This window comes from Chlorocebus sabaeus, chromosome 24, assembly GCF_047675955.1.
Source record: "Chlorocebus sabaeus isolate Y175 chromosome 24, mChlSab1.0.hap1, whole genome shotgun sequence".
NCBI lineage: Eukaryota > Metazoa > Chordata > Mammalia > Primates > Cercopithecidae > Chlorocebus > Chlorocebus sabaeus.
Genome location: NC_132927.1, coordinates 39,834,822 through 39,855,664, shown reverse-complemented (window position 1 = coordinate 39,855,664; position 20,843 = coordinate 39,834,822). Strand labels below are relative to the sequence as shown.

General features: G+C 40.2%; 1 protein-coding gene, 1 non-coding gene and 1 pseudogene across 4 annotated transcripts in view; 1 reads left to right on the top strand and 2 right to left on the bottom strand.

Moving 5' to 3' along the window:
* The window catches only part of PPP2R5E (protein phosphatase 2 regulatory subunit B'epsilon), a 170,757-nt gene that overhangs the window by 44,402 nt on the left and 105,512 nt on the right, over positions 1–20,843 (top strand). The gene's annotated exons all lie outside the window — the stretch shown is intronic.
* LOC119619180 (small Cajal body-specific RNA 20) lies at positions 18,309–18,450 on the bottom strand. The gene has a single exon (XR_005235612.1).
* LOC119619240 (U6 spliceosomal RNA) lies at positions 19,846–19,944 on the bottom strand (annotated as a pseudogene).

The window sequence follows — 20,843 nt, the reverse complement described above, 5'->3', positions numbered from 1 at the left end:
GGGGTACTGGGGTGGTTTAAAGGCCATAGCTATTATGGTGAGTGCCTGACATTTTGATTTGAAGTGTGTCTCTCTGCCTCTGTATTTTAGAACCAGAAAAATTCTTGGAAAACTACCTTTTTTTTTTTTTTTTTTTTTAAAAACTGTGTACCCAGATAAAATAGTGTGTTATTCCAAATCTAGAATTGAGATTTTAATTTTTATTGTTAGTTCTGTCAGTCTTTCAGTCATTTGGCTTTTTTTTTTTTTTTAAATTATTATACTTTAAGCTCTAGGGTACATGTGCACAATGTGCAGGTTTGTTAGATATGTATACATGTGCCATGTTGGTGTGCTGTACTCATTAACTCATCATTTACATTAGGTATGTCTCCTAAAGCTATTCCCCCCCCACCATTTGGCTTCTTTGCTCATTCTTTTAAGATTTAAGTTGGAGAAGAAAAATCACATCCATTAGTTTTGATTACTCAGATCAATAAATTGAAAAGGAAAATTAGAATCATTTAAATTTGACTGCATATGATGAAATTCTGCTAAATTAAACTATAAATTACATGTTTATTAAGCACTTAATAAACACTAAAACAGTGTTCTAAATTGAACTATTTCCCTCTGTATATTTTCTTAGTTATTGATGGGTTATGGTTCAGGAGGGGAGCTGGGTGAGGTTTCTTAACTCTTTGAGGTTGGTTTGGCAAATTTAATTAAGTCTTAAGTGGCTCACTCTTTTTTTTTTTTTTTTTTTTTTTGAGTTAGAGTCTCACTCTGTTGCCCAGGCTGGAGTGCAGTGGCATTGATCTCGGTTCATTGCAACCTCTGCCTCCCAGGTTCAAGTGATTCTTGTGCCTCAGCATCCTGAGTAGCTGGGACTACAGGCGTGAGCCACCATGCCTGACAAATTTGTGTGTGTGTGTATTTTTAGTAGAGACAGGGTTTTACCATGTTGCCCAGGCTGGTCTCTTAACTGCTGACCTCAGGTGATCTGCCTGCCTTGGCCTCCTGAAAGTGCTGGGATTACAGACATGAGCCACTGCACTCGGCCAAGTGGCTCACTCTTGAGGGCTCAAGCAGTGTTGGCATAATGTTACTGGATAAATGGTGAACACCAATACATCCCAGTGTATGATGCAGAATAATCCACAAAGCATGATTTGTAGAAGTAGTGATATTTACCAAAGAAAATCCTAAACACTTAATTTGTAAAATGAACAGTGCAAATTGTTTTTAAGTCTTGGTCTTGAAAAATACTGTAAATGGCTTAAAAAACATATGCTTGGCCGGGCATGGTGACTCAACGCCTGTAATCCCAGCACTTTGAGAGGCTGAGGCGGGAGTATTGCTTGAGCCCAAGAGTTGGAGACCAGCCCAGGAAACATAGGGAAACCTTGTCTCTACAAAAATCAAAGAACGGGCATGGTGGTACGTGCCTGTTGTCTCAGTTACTTGGGAGGCTGAGGCAAGAGGATCATTTGCACCCAGGAGGTCGAGGCTGCAGTGAGCCATGATTGCACCGCTGCACTCCAGCCTGGGTTACAGAGAGCGCGAGAGAGAGACCCTGTCTTGAAAAACAAACAAACAAACAAAAACCCAAAAATGCTTGCCAAAAAAATGAAAACAAATTAGTATGTATTCTTTTAGACTTTTTTGTCTATATATACATACATGTAGACATTTTTATTTTGTTTATTTATTTTTAAATGGAGCCTTGCACTGTCACCCAGGCTGAAGTGCAGTGGCACAATTTCAGCTCGCTGCAACCTCTGCCTCCTGGCTTCAAGCAATTCTCCTGCCTCAGCCTCCCTAGTTGCTGGGATTACAGGTCACCACATTGCCCAGCTAATTTTTTTTTTTTTTCTTCTTTTTGTATTTTTAGTGGAGATGGGGTTTTACCATGTTGGCCAGGCTGGTCTTTACCTCCTGACCTCAAGTGATCTGCCCGTCTCAGCCTCCCAAAGTGCTGGGATTACAGGCGTGAACCACCGTGCCTGGCCAGACATGTTTATTTTTATAAACATAGTACTGTACTCTCTCTCTCTCACTATATATATTTCTATGATTTTTTTTTTTTTTTTTTTTTTTTGGTCTTTGAGACAGACTCGCTCTGTTGCACAGGCTGAAGCGCAGTGGCATGTTCTTGGCTCACTGCAACCTCCTTCTCTCAGGTTCAAGTGTTTCTCCTGCCTCAACCTCCCAAGTAGCTGGGATTACTGGTGCACGCCACTGGGCCAGCTAATTTTTGTATTTTTAGTAGATATGGGGTTTCACCGTGTTAGCCAGGCTGGTCTCAAACTCCTGACATCTGGTGATCCGCCTGCCTCAGCCTCCCAAAATGCTGGGATTACAGGGATGAGCCACCATGCCTGGCCTTTTCGTTTTTTGTTTTTTGAGATAAGGTCTGGTTCTATTGCTCAGGCTGGTGTGTAGTGGCGTGATCTTGGCTCACTGCAACCTCCGCCCCTTGGGCTCAAGCCATCCTCCCACCTCACCCTCCCAAGTAGCTAGAACTACAGGCACGCACCACCATGCTTGACTAGTTTTTGTATATTTTGTAGAGATGGAGTTTTGTCATGTTGTCCAGGCATGTCTTGAACTGGTGAGCTCAAGTGATCCACTCGCCTCAGCCTCCCAAAATGCTGAGATTACAAGCATGATCTACCATCTTGGCCTCTGCGAATGTTTCATTTCCTACCGAAAAATTTGTCCTTTCTTTTGTTGTCTTTTTTTTTTTTTTAAATGGCTGTACAGCTGGGCGCGGTGGCTCACACCTGTAATCCCAGCACTTTGGGAGGCTGATGGGGGCAGATCACCTGAAGTCAGGAGTTCGAGACCAGGCTGGTCAACCTGGTGAGAGACCCCGTTTCTACTAAAAATATAAAAAATTAGCCAGGTGTGGTGGTATATACCTGTAATCCCAGCTGCTCAGGAGGCTGAGGCAGGAGAATCACTTAAACCCAGGAGGTGGAGGTTGTAGTGAGCCAAGATTGTGTCACTGCACTCCAGCCTGGACAACAGAGTGAGACTCTTGTCTCATAAATAAATAAATAAATAAATGGCTGTACAGTCTTCCAAGGTGTGAATAAGTAGTAACTTACTTACGGCCACTTTCTTACTGATAACATCTGGAGCATTTTTATTTTAGTGCTGTTGTAAACAACATTGGTGGGGAACTACTTAAGACATATCTCTGTGTTCACATAGGGGAGTATGTCTATAAGATAAATTCTTAAAAGTGGAATTCTAGGTAAAAAATAAAAGCCTTGGTAGGTGCTGCTAAATTGCTTTATACATTGCGTTTTACATTTCTAGTAGAGTATTTGAGAATACCTTCTTCCTACAGTTTAATTAAACAGTTAAAATTTAAAACTATAATTTTAAAAAGAACAAGTAACCTGACTTTAGGAGTTGGAACATCATCTGAATACTTGACCATCATTACTGGTTAATCGGATTTTTAGAAGTTTACAGACTAAGTTAGTGAGGCAGATACCATTAATTCCACAGTGATTTAAGAATCCTGTGTCATTTGAAGCTTACCTGGTTAATATTCCTAGAGTACTTCATTATATTGTTATCCTTCATCTTTGGTAATATCAGAAATTTTGTCAGAAATATGTCTTGCCACATGTGCAAAACTAACAGCTTGAGTACAGTTTGTCACGCTGGATACAGTGTAAGCAGCCTTTATTTAGCAACTGTTTTCGGTGTCTTTGCTCTCTACTGATGATTCTCACCTAGGGGTTCTTTTGCACCCCCGGCCCCCCCCCAAACACAGGGTAATTTGGCAATGTCTGGAGATACCTGGTTGTGACACTTGAGTGAGGAATGAAGTCAGAAACAGTAAGGACTTGCTACTGGCATCTAGTGGCAGACAGGCCACGGATGCTGCTGAATATCCTACAGTTCACAGAAGAGCTGCTCACAATAAATAGTTATCTCATTAGCTTGGCTTGGTGGTGAGTACCTGTAGTCCCAGCTACACAGGAGGTGGAGGCAGGAGGATCACTTGAGCCCAGGAGTTTGAGGTTAAAAAAACAAACAATCCACAAAACCAAAAAAGAGTTATCTGGGCCTGACTATCAACAGTGCTGAGGTTGAGAAACCCTGCTTTACACAAAGGAGTTAGGGTGCTCTATCATACAACTATCTGATGATTCCTTTGCTTAAACCGATTCTACCCTATTTCTTATGGCTGCATGCCACACTCACCTTTAGTAGATCAGAATTTCTTGCCTAGAGCAGCTGGCTGCTCTTGACTTTGTGTTGTTGTTTCTAGCTTTTTCATGTTTTGCTCAGCGGTAGGGACAGGCAGGCCAATTTAGTAGAGCTTGGCAAAGTGAAGCCTGGTATCTTCTATGAGGCTATAAAAGTTGTCTAAAGACTCCATGTCTGGTTCTGATAAGGCTCCTGGTAATTTCTGGACTGGAAGACTTGGCTATCATTGTTTTGCTGTTAAGTACCCCTTTCCACTCAAATGTAAAAGTAAAACACACACATGCCACCATCCTTCCCAACCAAACCAAAACAATAACATTAAAAAACCCAACAAACAAAAACAAACCACTTGATGATCAAGGAGAGCCTAAGATAACTCTTCCTATTCCACATTTCAAGTTTGTGCTTGATCTGTGCCATCATACAAGAAACCCAACTGGTATGACTGTCCTGAGTGCATTTCCAGTGAAGAGGCTGGGAGAGTCCAAAAGAATGTTTTGAGTCATCAGATCCTTTTAAAATGTCAGATTCTTTCCATGGGATTAATTTAAACCTGTTATGACCCTTTAAAAATCTTTATAAGAGGCCTCAGAGCCATCATAACGTGGAATACTGCTTGTTTAGTGAAAGTCTTCCTAAAGAGCACCTTTATATTTGGTTTAATTTTTTACATTGTCAACCATCATGTAAGAGAGAGTCAGGAATTTTTGAGTCCTTAACTGGAAAGAACAGCTGTGTGGTACAGAAAGTCTCATGAAGTAAGTCTCCTTATGAATAAAAAGGAAGCTGTCCCATTAGAAAATAAAGCATTATTATTTTTTTCTTCCTTTATCATGACAATTTAGGTTTAGGCAAAGCATATTAGGTGTATATAAAGATGTAAAAAAATCAGTGTGCCTTTAAGATAAACCTGTAATTCTTGTTCAGAGGTAGTAAGCTGTAGGTCAGGTTATTGAAGAACAGAGAATGATTAGGTTTCTTTTGTGAACACAGAGTAGAAAGTTTCTGGGCTCTTCCAGGGCCTAGCGAATGGAAAGCTTTCCCCTTTGTTTCTTGATGTGTTTCTTTGTCCCCTTTGTTTCCTTTGTTGTCTTACTTTAGTGCTCCCCAATAAAAATATGATACAGACCACAAATGTGGGACACATATGTAATTTTAAATTTTCCAGTAGTTAGATTTAAAAAAAGTAAAAAGAAACAGAAGAAATTAATTAATTAATTAATTTTTTTGAGATGGAGTTTCATTCTTGTCACCCAGACTGGAGTGCAGTGGTGCCATCTCTGCTCACTGCAACCTCTGCCTCCCGGGTTTAAGCGATTGTCCTGCCTCAGCCTCCTGAGTAGCTGGGACTACAGGCGCATGCCACCATGCCTCGCTAATTTTGTATTTTTAGTGGAGACGGGGTTTTACCGTGTTGGTCAGGCTGGTGTCGAACTCCTGACCTCAGGTGATCTGCCCACCTTGGCCTCCCAAAGTGTTGGGATTATAGGCGTGTGAGCCACTGTCCCCAGTCTGAAATTAATTTTAATAATATGCTTTCTTTAACTCAGTATATCTAAAATATTATCATTTCAACATGTAACCAATATAAAAATGAGCTATTTTTAGATTCTTTTTTTCACACTACATCTTTGAAGTCTCATGTGTATTTTATATTTACAGCGTACCTTAATAAGAACTAGTCATATTGCTGTTTTTTAAAATTATAAATTCAGGGAGTCCATGTACAGGTTTGTTACATGAATATATCACTCTATGCTGAGATTTGGATTTGAATTGAACTTGTTATCTAAATAGTGAACATAGTATCCAGTGGGTAGTTTTTCAACCCTTGCCACCTGGCTTTCCCCTTCTGAAGTCCCCAGTGTCTATTGTTCATACCTTTATGTTCACGTGTACCCAATGTTTAACTCCTACTTATAAGTGAAAATATGCAGTATTTGGCTTTCTGTTCCTGTGTTAATTCAGTTAGGATAATGACCTCCAGCTGCATTCACGTTGCTGCAAAGGACATGATTTCATTCTTTTCTTATGCTGCATAGTATTCTATGGTGTATATGTTCCACATTTTTTTTTTTAATCCAGTCCCCCGTTGAAGGTTGATTCCGTATCTTTCCTATTGTGAATAGTGCTGTGATAAACATGAGAGTGCAGGTGTCTTTTTGGTTGAACAACCATTTATTTTTCTTTGGGTATATACCCAGTAATGGAATTGCTGGGTCAAATGGCAATTCTATTTTTAGTTCTTTGAGAAATCTCCAAACTGCTTAACATAGGGGCTGAACTAATTTACAATTCCATCATCAGTGTATGAGTGTTCCTTTTTCTCTGCAACCTTGCCAACATGTTATTTTTTGACTTTTTAATAGTACCCATTCCGACTGGTGTGCGATGGTAACTTGTGATTTTGATTTGCATTTCCCTGATGATTAGTGACAGTGAGCATTTTTTGATAGGCTTGTTGACTGCTTGTATGTCCTCTTTGAGAAGTGTTTGCTCATGTCCTTTGCCCACTTTTTTTTTTTTTTTTTTTTTTTTTTTGAGACAGAGTCTTGCTCTGTCGCCCAGGCTGGAGTGCAGTGGCCGGATCTCAGCTCACTGCAAGCTCCGCCTCCCGGGTTTACGCCATTCTCCTGCCTCAGCCTCCCGAGTAGCTGGGGCTACAGGCGCCCGCCACTCGCCCGGCTAGTTTTTTGTATTTTTTAGTAGAGACGGGGTTTCACCATGTTAGCCAGGATGGTCTCGATCTCCTGACCTCGTGATCCGCCCGTCTCGGCCTCCCAAAGTGCTGGGATTACAGGCTTGAGCCACCGCGCCCGGCCCTTTGCCCACTTTTTAATGCAGTTTTTTTTTCTTGTTGATTTGCTTGAGTTTCTTCTAGATTCTCGATATTAGTCCTTTGTCAGATGCAAAGTTTGCAGATATTTTCTCCCATTCTGTAGGTTGTCTGTTTACTCTGTTGATAATTTCACTGTGCCGAAGTGCTTTAGTTTAATTAGGTTCCACCTGTCAACTTTTGATTTTATTGTATTCCAGAATGATATTTCCTACGTTTTCTTCTAGAATTTTTATAGTTTTGAGATCTTACATTTAAATCCTGAATCCATCTTGAGTTAATTTTTATATATGGTGAAAGATGTAGGGGTCGAGTTTCGTTCTGCATATGGTTAGCCAGTTTCCCCAACACCATTTACTGAATAGGTAGGACTAATCATATTTCAAGTGCTCAGTAGTTATACGTGGCTAGTGGCTGCTATATTGGTTAGCACAATTTTATTTGGCCTAGTTCTTCTACTCTGCAAGAATTTTACTACTAATTAGCTAGAGGTCATTCAGACTTAGGTATTCATATACTAACATATACATAAAATTTAAGGAAAAAAGTATGTTTATAGTTACTTACCTCAGCTACTTGTTTTTAAGATACTCAAAATATATCATGTTTCAGCATTGTAGGTGATGATATAAATTGGCCTGGACTTCATTGGATTTGTGGCTGTGCGCGTGCCACTTTTCTAGTTACATGTATTCTTTAAACATTGATATGTAGCTGAGAAAGGCATCACTCAAAGAAAAGGAAGATGACTTGTACTTGAATTAAAGTCTGACATACCATGGTAGAAATATTCTAAATCTCGGTGTCATCAGGAAACTTGTTGATAACTGAAATTAAGAATTTTGGTATTGGCTAGGTGCAGCAGCTCATGCCTGTAATTCCAGCACTTTGGAAGGCCAGAGGGCACACTGCTTGAACTTAGGAGTTCAAGACCAGCCTGAGCAACGTGGCAAAACCCCATCTCTACAAAAAATACAAAAATTGGCTGGACGTGGTGGTGTGCACCTGTAGTCCCAGCTACTTGGGAGGCTGAAGTGGGAGGTCAAGGCTGCAGTGAGCCATGATTGGGCCAGTGCACTCCAGCCTGGGTGAGAGTGAGACTTGGTCTCAAAAAAAAAAAAAAAAAAAAAAAGAGGAAAACAACAACAAAAATTATGGTATTTGGTGACCAACCTTGAGTATGGGGCTATATAAATCCATGAAGAAGAGTTTTGGGACGAATAGTTTGTATTGAGTGAGGGTATGTGAGAGGCAGTGATACCTGAAAAGTGAATTAGCAATTTTTTATGTTCATTTTTTACTTTCCAAATCTTCTTCGGTGAGCCTATACTACTTTTATAATCAGAAATAAACTACCCCCCCCAAATTAATGCAAAAAGTAATTAAATCAAAGCAAGAACAAAACCAAAAAACCAATACCACTAATAGTACACAAAAGTAAAGAGGTTCGAAGACCTGGATTCTAATTCTGGTTCTGTCGTTAACCATCTGTGTGATTTTGGATGAGTCAGTTAACCCCTCTGGGTTTCCACCTCTTCATTTATAAAACCAGAAATTAAAGTTGCTTAGATTCTTTAGGTCTTTTTGGTCATACAGTTGGGTAACACAGTTCCATGATAGCTTTCATGAAAGTCTTTTTGGGAATTTTAAATTTATATTTATATTTTATTTATTTAAGATGGAGTCTTGCTCTGTTGCCCAGGCTGGAGTGCAGTGGTGCAATCTTGGCTCACTGCAACCTCTGCCTGGGTTCAAGCAATTCCCTTGCCTCAGCCTCCTGAGTAGCTGGGACTACACATATGTGCCACCATGCCAGGCTAATTTTTGTATTTTTAGTAGAGACGGGGTTTTACCATGTTGGCCAGGCTGGTCTCGAATTCCTGACCTCAAGTGATCTGCCCGACTCTGCCTCCCAAAGTGCTGGGATTACAGGTGTGAACCATAATGCTTGGCCCCTTTTTTGGGAATTCTTTAGACGGAATTAGAGAGTCTAGGAGATTCTCCTAAAATCATTCACATGACTGGGTACAGTGGCTCACACCTGCAATCTCAGCACTTTGGGAGGCTGAAGTGGGAGGATTGCTTGATCTCAGGAGTTTGAGACTAGTCTGGGCAACATAGCAAGACCCCGTCTCTACAAAAAGAATAAAACAAAAAATTAGGTGGACATGGTCGTGTGTGCCTCTAGTCTTAGCTATTTGGGAGGCTGAGGTGGGAGGATTACTTGGACCAAGGAGTTTGAGGCTTCATTGAGCAATGATTGTGCCACTGCTCTCCACCCTGGGCAACAAAGCAATAACATGTCTCAAAAAGAGTCATTCACTGAAAGAATATTTATTAAATGCCTGCTAAGTAGCAAGCAGTGCCCTTTGGCAGGAAAGCATTTGGAAGAAATTGTCCTAAGTAGGTGTGCGGGTGAGATGGGGGTGGAAAGAAGCAAAAACATGAGAACGAATAATAGAAATAAAATATTTATGTAATGCAGTATAATGTAAAAGGTGCTTCCTGGTTTTGTGCCTCATTTGATGTCATTTTTTATATTGGAGACATGAGGGAGAATATAAGGAAGCAGTTGAGACCATGTGAAAGACAAATAAAGAAGAGGAAGTTACTAAAACCTTGATGGTACTGTAATAAAGCAGTTGGAGTCACCTGAGAAAAGAATATTTGGACTGAATCTGAGAGGAAAATTAAGAAAAAGTGATTGTGTTGAGATGATCAATGTGAGGATGGAATCCTGAAATTAAGTGTTGAGGAAGTATTCTTTGACAGAGTAAATACATACAGCATATACTGTTGGGATTATTACTGGGTTTAAAGATGTTTTGAAAGGTGAAACACTAACTTGTTTAGAAAGGACTAAAATTACAAATTTGTTAAGACCCTCAAAACATAGATATACTTCTCAGGCTTATATAGCAGTCTCTGAATGCTTTTCAGAAATCATTGGATTGATTTCAAAATGCCTACATCGTTGGCACTGACCCCATCCATTTATCCACACTTTGCACTTCCCTTATTTTTAACCAAGCTTCTGTTCTCCAAACTACTCACCTGAAGAAGCAAAACATCTATTGGTGTTACCGGCAACAATGTTTAGGAGCATTGGAGAAAAAGACAAGAGGAATTTAAGAGAGGCAGGGTAAACAATAATAGTTTTAATTCCAAATCTGATTTCCTACTCTTATTTTAAAATGTCTTAACAACTTGAGCTAATGTTTATTTTCCCTTTCAAGTAATATGACATTATGGAAATTCAGGCAATGTGTTAAAATACTAGGATACTGGTTTTGTGTTACTTTTCTCGACAGATAACTTTCTCAGATTCTTCCTAAGATAGGAAATATTCTTGTTAGAGGACCTGGGTATAGGTGTGGGTTTGAGACAGTTCAGCTGTATTCATGTTATGTGCTGGTCTCATAGGACTACAGGGATGCAGATATAATTATATATAATTCAAGAGGGCAGATACGATTGCATGATACAGTCAAATTAAGTACTGTAAGAGAGATGTGAGTGAGGGGCCCCTGTGGCTCAAAGGATGGGAGAGATCACATCAGGTTCAGGGAATCAGCCAGAAAAGTCTTCATGAAAGAAGTGACATTGGAGAGAACCCTCTAAGAATGGGTGGAGAGAGAGGCTGGAGCAGAAAGGGGCTTTCGAAGTAAACAGACCAGGGTTCAGACATGGGGTTAGCTGAGCCACAGACTGGGACTTAGAGTTTATGCGGGATGGTGGGGAAAAAGGAGGCAGGAAAGCAGAAACAGGATAGGAAAGGAAATGGGAGCGTGGGAAACAGTGGAGTACAGTGGACCACGTGTGTTTTGCAGCTTTATATTCTGGTATAACCCAAATGATTTTGTTGGTAAACACTTGTGATGGGATTTTATATCTAGTGTGTATATAATTTAGTATACATTTCAAAATAAGAATACTGGCCTATATACATAATAGGTATTTATGTATGAATGTGTGTGTAACTGATACCAGAAAAGAGTGCTTCTTTTGGGATTGGTTAGGGAACCTACCATTTGTGCAAATGTTTCTACTTGTGGGCACCATGAAAAAAAAATTGCTCCCTGGTAGAAATGTTTAAAGGATCTCTGTGTGTGTGTGTGTGTGTGTGTGTGTAATGGGGAAAGATAGATGGGTGGGGTGGGGGGAGGAGAAATCAGGAGAGGGGAGGAGAGAAGTGGGAATTGGGAAAAGAGGATCTAGAACTTTAAAATGTGATTAGGGTACATTTTTTTTTTTAGAGGAAATGCCTTTAGGGCACTTCACCATCAAAAACTTTGTTGTCAGCCAGTGCAGTGGCTCATGCCTATAATCCCAGCACTTTGGGAGGCTGAGGTGGGCGGATCAGCTGAAATCAGGAGTTTGGGACCAGCCTGGCCAACATGGTGAAACCCTGTCTCTACTAAATTAGCTGGGCGTAGTTGTTCGTGCCTGTAATCCCAGCTACTTGGGAGGTAGAGACAAGAGAATCACTTGAACCCGGGAGGTGGAGGTTACAGTGAGCTGAGATCGTACCACTGCGCTCTAGCCTGGGTGACAGAGGGAGACTCAGTGTCAAAAAAAAAAAGTGTTTGTTGTCAGTATATGTACAATGACAAAAACAATAGTGTTAATTCTTATGAATTACTAAAAGTTAAAACACTTGCAGACTTTTATTTTTCTCTACCTTAAAAAAAATCGTGGCTGGCCAGGCGCAGTGGCTCATGCTTGTGTTCCCAGCACTTTGGGAGGCCGAGGCAGGAAAATCGCTTGAACCTGGGAGGCAGAGGTTGTGGTGAGCCGAGATTGCACCGTTGCACTTCAGCCTGGGCAACAAGAGTGAAACTCCGTCTCAGGAAAAACCCCCAAAAAACAAAAAAAAAACCAAACCATGGCTTAGTGCCTGTAGTGCCAGTTACTCTGGAGGCTGAAGCAGGAAAATTGCTTGAGGCCAAGAGTTCGAGACCTGCCCAAGCAACATAGTGAGACCTCCATCTCTAAAATAAAAATAAAATAAAATAAAATAAAATGGAAGAGGGCATTCACATATCTTAATTCATATTGTTGCCAGTATGCTTTTTATTTTTATTTTTTAAAGAGTGTAGCAGTACCAGTTCTTTTGTAAATTAGCTAACAGGCTAAAATTCTTTTATTTATTTATTTATTTATTTATTTATTTATTTATTTATTTGAGACGGAGTCTCACTCTGTCGCCCAGGATGGAATGCAGTGGCGCGATCTTGGCTCACTGCAACCTCCGCCTCCTGAGTTGGAACAATTCTCCTGCCTCAGCCTTCCAAGTAGCTGGGATTATAAGTGTCCGCCACCACGACCGGCTAATTTTTGCATTTTTAGTAGAGACAGGGTTTCGCCATGTTGGCCAGGCTGGTCTTGAACTCCTGACCTCAGGTGATACACCCACCTCAGCCTCCCAGAGTGATGGGATTACAGGCGTGCACCGCCAAGCCCAGCTCAGGCTAAAGGTCTATAAAAGAAATTGATGTTTCATTTGGATAGAACGTTTACTTTTGTGAAAACAATACAAGTCAAAAAGCTCTCGAAAGAAATGACTGTTGAATTTGAATGTATTAATTGCTTCAGAGGTGTTTATTTTTCTTAAAGTGCTGAAAAACTATTTCATTTTAAAATAAGAGTGCTGTTGCATTGTTCCTTAATACAGAAGTATTGTTGAAAGTGCAACCTCTCAGGAAAGATGAGCGAACTTGTTTTTTGTGGGTAGTTCTTTGCTGCTTAGGATTCCTGTAAATTTAAAAGATGTTATTGGCTTATATGTTGTTATTGTGAATTACTAAAATATTAGGCCATAAAAATCTAACTTTGTGGTGCCCTGATAGTGTTTTTTAAATCTCTCCGTATCTTTTGCTAGCTTAAGGAAATTGGGAAGGACTTTGAAAATATACTTGGCCTAGACTTAGAATTTACTGTGTCTGGCCTTCCTGATCTTTTGAGTAGGTTCGGAATACTTCTTTTTGGTTTGAATTATAATTTTATTTCTTGTGGTTCCAAAAGTTATCTGTAACAGCCTCGTTTTTGTCATTGCCTCATTCTTAAGAAGCTGCTTTTTTTGCTTTTGGTTATTTGTGGGGGTTTGACACAGGGTATGCTTAAGATAGATGAAAAAAAAATTAATAATAGTGTTCATGTGAGCAAGTTCTTTCTGAAAAAGGAAATGCTTAGACGTCCTTGCTGCACTTCTTTATGCTTGATACTATTCTTTGTGTGTGTGTGTGTGTGTGTGTGTGTGTGTGTGTGTGTCGGGGTGGAGGGGAGGGAGGGTGGGGGGGGGGGAGAGAGAGAGAGAGAGAGAGAGAGAGAGAGAGAGAGAGAGAGAGGTGGATCATATCTATTCTGATGCCTTCAGTTTCCCTTCTCAGGCTTTTTAGTCTGTATCTCCAGGCTAGAATTTTCTCCAGTCCAGACTTGTATTTCTAGCTACTGCTCGGTCCCTTTCACAGGTTTTCTCCCTTTAGGGAGTGGCCCCATCATCTCTGTCGTGGCCTGAGCTTCATTACTTTGGGTCCTGAGTCTCTCTGCTTCTAACGGCTTGGGAGTTGCTGGTTTTTTTTTTTTTTTTTTTTTTTTGGCGGAATCTCACTCTATTCGCCAGGCTGGAGTGCAGTGGTGTGATCTCAGCTCACTGCAACCTCCGCCTCCCCAGTTCAAGCGATTCTCCTGCCTCTGCCCCCACCGTCCCGCCCCGCTACAGCCGCGCGCCACCACGCCCGGCCAATTTTTGCATTTTTAGTAGAAACAGGGTTTCACCATGTTGGCCAGGCTGGTGTCGAACCCCTGACCTCATGACCCACCTGCCTCGGCCTCCCAAAGTGCTGGGATTACAGGTGTGAACCACCGTGGCTGGCCTCGGGAGCTTTTTGTGCTGCTCTCTCCTTCCCTGATCTCGGCTCTGCGCTTTCCTTTCTTCCTGTTGTGGGAGTGTCAATAGGTCTCTGTCTCTAGCGTGGCCCCTGTGGACCCACCTTTGGGAGCTGCCTCCAGGAGCTGGTAGTGTGCTTCCTTGGCCCTCACAGCAGAAATGGAAGCTCTCGGATCTGAACCTGCCCAGCTTCTCTATAGTGGCGCCCTCTTACCTCCTCCAGGTTCACTGCCCGCCATGAATGTGCTATGTACGTGCACTTACCTCTCTGTGCCCTTTCTGCACGGGCTATTCTCTTGACTGGGAGAGCCCTTCTTCCTCTTGTGATTCTGGCCAACTTCTTTTTGCTCTCTCAAGAGTTGGCTCATATATCACTACCTCTTTGCGGGAGAACTAGGTATCTCCTCCTCATTCCCACTGAGAGCCTTAATCTCCTATAGTACTTACCACACTGATGTCATAATTAGGCAAATATCTATCTTTATGTCTGCGAGTGCATTCTATTTAAAATTGTGACCCCCCTCTCCCCATGTTCCTTTCCTTGCTCTGCTTATTTTTTCTCTTGCACTTGTCCCTTTTCAATATACTGTATGATTTTTTTAAAAAAACTTCATTTATATTTTAAAAGTACAGACGAGATCTTGCTATGTTGCCCAGGCTGGTCTTGAACTCCTGGGCTCAGGCAGTCTGCCTGCCTCAGCCTCCCAAAGTTCTAGGATGACAGGTGTGAGCCACTGGACCTGGCCTGTATTATGTTCTTATTTGTAATGTTTATTATCTGTACATCCTGCCCGAGCATAAACTCCAGCAGGACAGTGATCTTTGTCAGTTTTGTTCCCTGCAGTATTGTCGGTACCTAGAACAGCGTCTGAGCCCTGGAAAATGCTGAAACTATTGAAGGAATGTGTACTTGTATGTCGAGGGCCCAGCTCGCAATAGGCACTGGGTAAATTAAACTGATGATGAACAGTTTATTCTGTTAGATTTTCTAGCGGGTGTCTGACTATGCCCTGTTTTGGTACTTAAAAGTAAATATAATTAAACACTTTTTAAGATTTTTATGCATTCAGATAAAATGTTTTGTTAACAGTCTGGTTTACTCTATTTATTAGTTTCAGATGTCCCAGTCAGCCAGATGTGTTTCATGCCTTCTCGTATTACCCCCCTTTATTGTGTAAACCAAAACCCAACAACTAAATAAATAAATATTTCCCCAAAGGTCGTGTTTTCAGAATACCATCTAAATGGAGGCTAAAATCACGCATGACCCATGGCAACAGTTTGTTGTTGTTGGTTTTTTTTTTTTTCCCGACACTGACTCGCTCTGTCACCCAGTTTGGAATGCAGTGGCGCGATCTCGGCTCACTGCAACCTCCACCTCCCGGGTTCAAGCAATTCTTCTGCCTCAGCCTCCTGAGTAGCTGAGATTACAGACGTGCGCCACCATGCCTGACTAATTTTGTATTTTTAGTAGAGACGGGGTTTCACCATGTTGGCCAGTCTTGAACTCCTGACCTCAGGTGATCTGCCCACCTCAGCCTCCCAAAGTGCTGGGATTACAGCCATGAGTCACAGTGCTCGGCCTCCATGCCACCAGTTTTCAAACCTTTTTGCTCATATAGGCTTGAAAGAATTTTGTAAAACAATGTATTTTTTGTATTGATTCTGAAAAGGTTTTTTTTTTCCCTACATGTTTACATAGTTGCATAACATGTAATTTCTAGGATATTTTAAAATGTTGACATTTAATAATTAAACTGTTTCATTACTTTTATTTATGTATTTAATGATACTTGTGGACAGCAATTTGTTTCCTACCATCATCTTCTAAAAAATTGAATGAATTCTTTAACTGTTTGCTTGTTGAAGTTGTATTTCCATGTACTCCAGAATTTTGTCAGAAAAAAAATATTTGTAGACTGGAAAGTCTTATTAACTGTTAACCCTCTCATACTTCTCATACTTTAAAAATATATCATTTTAAAATAAAAAAAGTTAAAATGTCTTTTGACCATGAGGCTCTAAATGTTAATTGAATTCAGAAGTAAACAGAATTTGCCATTGCCATTATCACATAATTCAAACTAATATAAAGGTATTATGTTTTGATAAATGATTGTTAAAAATATTAGTTACTGGAAATGTATCTCAATGAAATACATAGGACTGTGGCTTTTTTTTTTTTTTAATTAAAGAAATGAGCTTTTCATACATGAGTGAATATTGATTATTGCCAGAATGGGGATTTAGCATCAATTTTTTTTTTTTTTTTTTTTGGAGATGTGTCTTCCTCTGTTGCCCAGGCTGGAGTGCAGTGGCATGATCTCGGCTCACTGTAACCTCCGCCCCCTGGGTTCAAGCAATTCCCCTGTCTCACCCTCTCTAGTAGCTGAGATTACAGGTATCCACTACCATGCGCAGCTAAGTTTTAAATTTTAAGTAGAGGTGGCGTTTCAGCATGTTGGCCAGCTGGTCTCGAACTCTTGACCTCAGGTGATTCATCTCAAATCAAATTCATCTTGACTCAGCCTCTCAAAGTGCTGGGATTACAGGTGTGAGCCACCACACCCGGCCAATTCTATTTCATACTCTTCTTTTTTTTATCGTGATAAAGCACTGACAAATCCTAATTATATAAGTAAGAGATAGGAATGGGAAGTGTTCTGTTATTGCAGCATCACTCAATCCTTTGAACTATTTCTGAGTTTTGTGTCAAAAATAATCTATCACCAAAAATTATTTTTGGTAACAACTGGTTAGATTCTCCTTCAGTATTGTTGAAAGCAGATAAACTACTAGATTTGCAAAAGAATTTGTTTTCCAGTTATTATTTTCTTAACACTCAAACTGACCCTTTGTTTGGGGACAGAGAATGGAAGTGAGCTGTGCTAAGGTTTGGGACCAGTGAGCAGGTGTGTTTCTCCTTTTAATGTGAGAGAAGGAAGATTTTGAAAGTGAAGCTGAAAAAGGAGAATTTGCAGTGCCATCACAGACAAGATTTCAGGCTGGTGGTTTTAGGATGGAATACATAAAAAAATGGAGTCTTTGGCCAGGCACAGTGGCTTATGCCTGTAATCCCAGCACTTTGAGAGGCTGAGAAAGGAGGCTCGCTTGAGGCTAGGAGTTTGAGACCAGCCTGCGCAAGAAAATGAGACCCTGTGTCTGCCAAAAATAAAAAAAAAAGCAGGGCGTGGTGGCTTGTGCCTGTAGTCCCAGCTTCTTGGGAGGTTGAGGTGGGAGGACCCCTTGAGCTCAGGAGTTCGAGGCTGCATTGAACTATGATCACTCTACTGCACTTCAGCCTGGGTAACAGAGTGAGACCCCACCTGTTTTTTTTGAGACTGGGTCTCGCTCTGTTGCCTAGGCTGGAGTGCAGTGGCACTGCAGCCTCTGCCTCCCAGATTCAAGCAATTTTCCCACCTCTGCCTCCCGAGTAGCTGGGATTATAGGCACACCAACACACCTGGCTAACTTTAGTAGTTTAGTAGAGATGGGGTTTCACCACGTTGGCCAGGCTGGTTCCGAACTCCTGACCTCCCGTGATCCACCCTCCTTGGCCTCCCAAAGTGCTGGGATTACACAGGCATGAACCACTGCACCTGGCCGAGACCCAACTCTTAAGAAAAAGAACATTGAGACTGTGGAAATGGATTTCCTTAAAATTATCTGTGGAGTAAGATTGGTAAAAGATTGGTAATTGTTGATCCTGGGTGATGAGTATGTGAAGGTTTATTATACTGTCCTTTCTACTTTTGAGTATATTTTAATATTTATGTTACAAAAAGGAAAAACAAAGCAAAAATTCTTTGTGGCAAGTTTCACCATGTATGCATTCAAATTTGAGTAGTGACCTTTGGCGCCACTAACACCATTAGTCTGAGTGTTAACAAAATAAGGCATTCTTTTAGGTTGAACCAGATGAAATTTCCAATATTTGACCATCTTGATGTATAAAATTGGCACTTGCATATGGTTTAACCTAATCTTTTATTGCATATATTGGTTCTTCCCTCTCCATCAGTTTCATTTCACTAACTGGGACTCAACTTGATGGCTCAGGGAGAATTTTTTTTTAGGTTCTCCCATTCTCAGAGATATCCTTTTCAGTTAAGATTTGTTGAAAAGAATTTTAGTTTGTTGTCAGTATGGTATTAGGTGCTATATAGACTGAATTAAATAGGCAGCCACTTCTTAACCCTGAAGAGTTAAGTTATGTTTTGTTCAGTGTCTATTCTAAGTGTGGACAAACAAATCAGTTCATTTAGCAAGCGCCAAGTGAACGGAACTAGAATGTTTGGGGACAGGCAGGTGAAGCTTTCACCTGAATGGTACCTGAGAAGTTGGCTTTATTTATTTATTTATTTTTACTATAAATGTGTGAGGTAGGAAAACAAGGCTGCCCAGCTCATGGCAGTTCTGAGGATGATACTTGAGGGCTGATGTCGGCCTCCAGTCTTCGCTGAGGAGAAAAGCACCCTCCCTCCCCCACCCACAGCACCATGGGAGAGAGGCCCTGGAAGTTAGCTTTATATAGAAGTTAATCTTCCAAAGACCTCAGAGTGTATCTCTGTGTGTTTTCATCTTTATTATGAAACCTGGAAATAACAGACTGGAGATAGGTATTGTTCTTAATGATTTTTTTCTTTCTTTTGTTTTTTGAAACAGTCTCTCACTCTGTCACCCATGGTTTAGTGCAGTGGCATGATCTCAGCTCACTGCAACCTCCTTCTCCTGGATTCAAGCATTTCTCATGCCTCAGACTCTCAAGTAGCTGGGACTACAGGCGTGGACCACCATACCTGGCTAATTTTGTTTTTGTATTTTTAGTACAAGATGGGGTTTCTCCATATTGGCCAGGCTGCTTTTGAACTCCTGGCCTCAAGTGATCTGCCCGCCTCAGGCTCCCAAAATGCTGAGATTACAGGCATGAGCCACTGTACCTGGCCAATTTTTTCTTTATTGGGAAGGAGATTGGCATCTAGAGAAGTTAAGTGACTTAATCTCCTCTCAGGGTAAGTCAGCATTGGAGCCAGGTTCTCATGGTTTCTCAGTGTGTACTTCATGTCCTAGATCATTGGTTCTCAAAGCATGCTTTGGGGATCCCCAGAGGTTCCTGAGACCTTTTCAGGGGTCTGTGAGGTCAAAACTAATTTTATAGTAATACTAAGACATGATATGTTTTTCCCTCTCTCATGAATATACTGTGTTTTCCAGAATCTACATTACCTGTACCGTTGCAAGAAATTGAAGCAAAAGTGGGTTTTGGGAATCCAGTTGCTTTATATTAAGCCAGACATTAAAGAGATGTATAAAAGTGTAACCTGGTGCCACTTTTCTCACTCATTTTTTTTGAGGAAAATGTAGTTTAAAAAAATATTTACAATTGTATTGAAATGAATTAATACATGTTAAAATTTTTCCCATTTTTAATTTTAAAGTGGTAAATATTGGTAGATATAATACATATTTTTAAAAAGTTCTTTGAGATCCTCAATAATTGTGAAACCAAAAGTTTCAATGAGACCTCTGGGTTTCAGTTTTATCATTCTCAAAAAGAGGCCAGATGTTAGGTTGTAGAGGACCACAAGTTGTCATTCGATGTGTCCCAAGTCATTTGAAAATAGTCTGTTTTCAGTTCTACAGGATAGATATGCACATCATAAAAACCTTTATTCAATTTGCCCTTCTTTGGTTTCCTTATACGTAGTTTCAGCAGGTAACCAAGTATTAACTGAAGCTAAGCTGTGTCATTTTTATTTCCCCATCTGAAGTGGGAAAGCAAGCTCAAGTGAATATTTGAAGGATCTCCAAGCTGAATTGTTTGTCCATGTTTTGCGTAAGAGCAATATCAGTTGGATTTCATTGTTTCTTTCATGGATTTTTGGATTTGTAGTTTCAGTATACATTTAAAAATTATATATATATATTTAAATTTTTTTCTCTTGAAAGGGGCCATGCTAATCTTCTCTGTATCATTCCAATTTTAGTGTATGTGCTGCTTCAGTGTATGTTTTTATTAAGAACTTTTTCAGTAGGATTCTGTATTGTATACATAAGAGACCCTTAACCTTATGGCTGCCTTACACTTTTCTTTGAAAAGGTTTAAGGACCTTTCTTAAAATTAATATTTGTATTTATTTGGCAATTAAGTTTTATAGGTAATGGATCTAATTTGTTTTTCCCTTTTTTTTTCTTATTTCCTCTTCCCCTCTCCTTCCCATCTTTTTCCATTACTGCTTTTTTTCTCTCCTTCCCTCCCCTCTTTTAATTGCCAATATGACCTTGGGTGAAATACTTAGTCTCTATGTATCTTGGATTCTCCATTTGTAATGTGTGATGTTGTGAAATAATTTCTGTAAACCACATAGAACATTGCCTGGCTCATTATCAAGGCTCAATAAATGTTAGCTGCAATTTTTATTGTTGTTATCATTAAAGCAGGTTGGCAGTTCCTGGAATGTATTGCGTACTCAGTAAACAGTGGTTATTTATATTATTTAATATTACCATTTTGCACATTTGCTTTTAGATGGTCTATTGTGTTTGGCTGAGGCAGATGTGTAGTAGGTGTAGTAGTAGTAGTATATGCTGTCTTGATTTTTTAATGATAATGGGTTTCTTTTTTATGAAATGGTGCAGATGCTGATATTCCATGGCTGTAATCCAAATATTTAGTAGGTATTGTGGCCGTTATAAGCATACTCCCGAGAACAGCCCATGAATTAAATGGGAGGTGTGGAGATTTGGTCCTTGTAAATCACCGTTTAGAAATGGAGATGTATTGGATTCATATTTCGTGTGTAGTAAAGTCATACAATAGACTGTACTACTTTACAGTCTAAGTGATTCATCTTGTTCTTAGTTTTCAGCTGTTAGTGGACACTAGTCAGGTATAATAAAGCAACT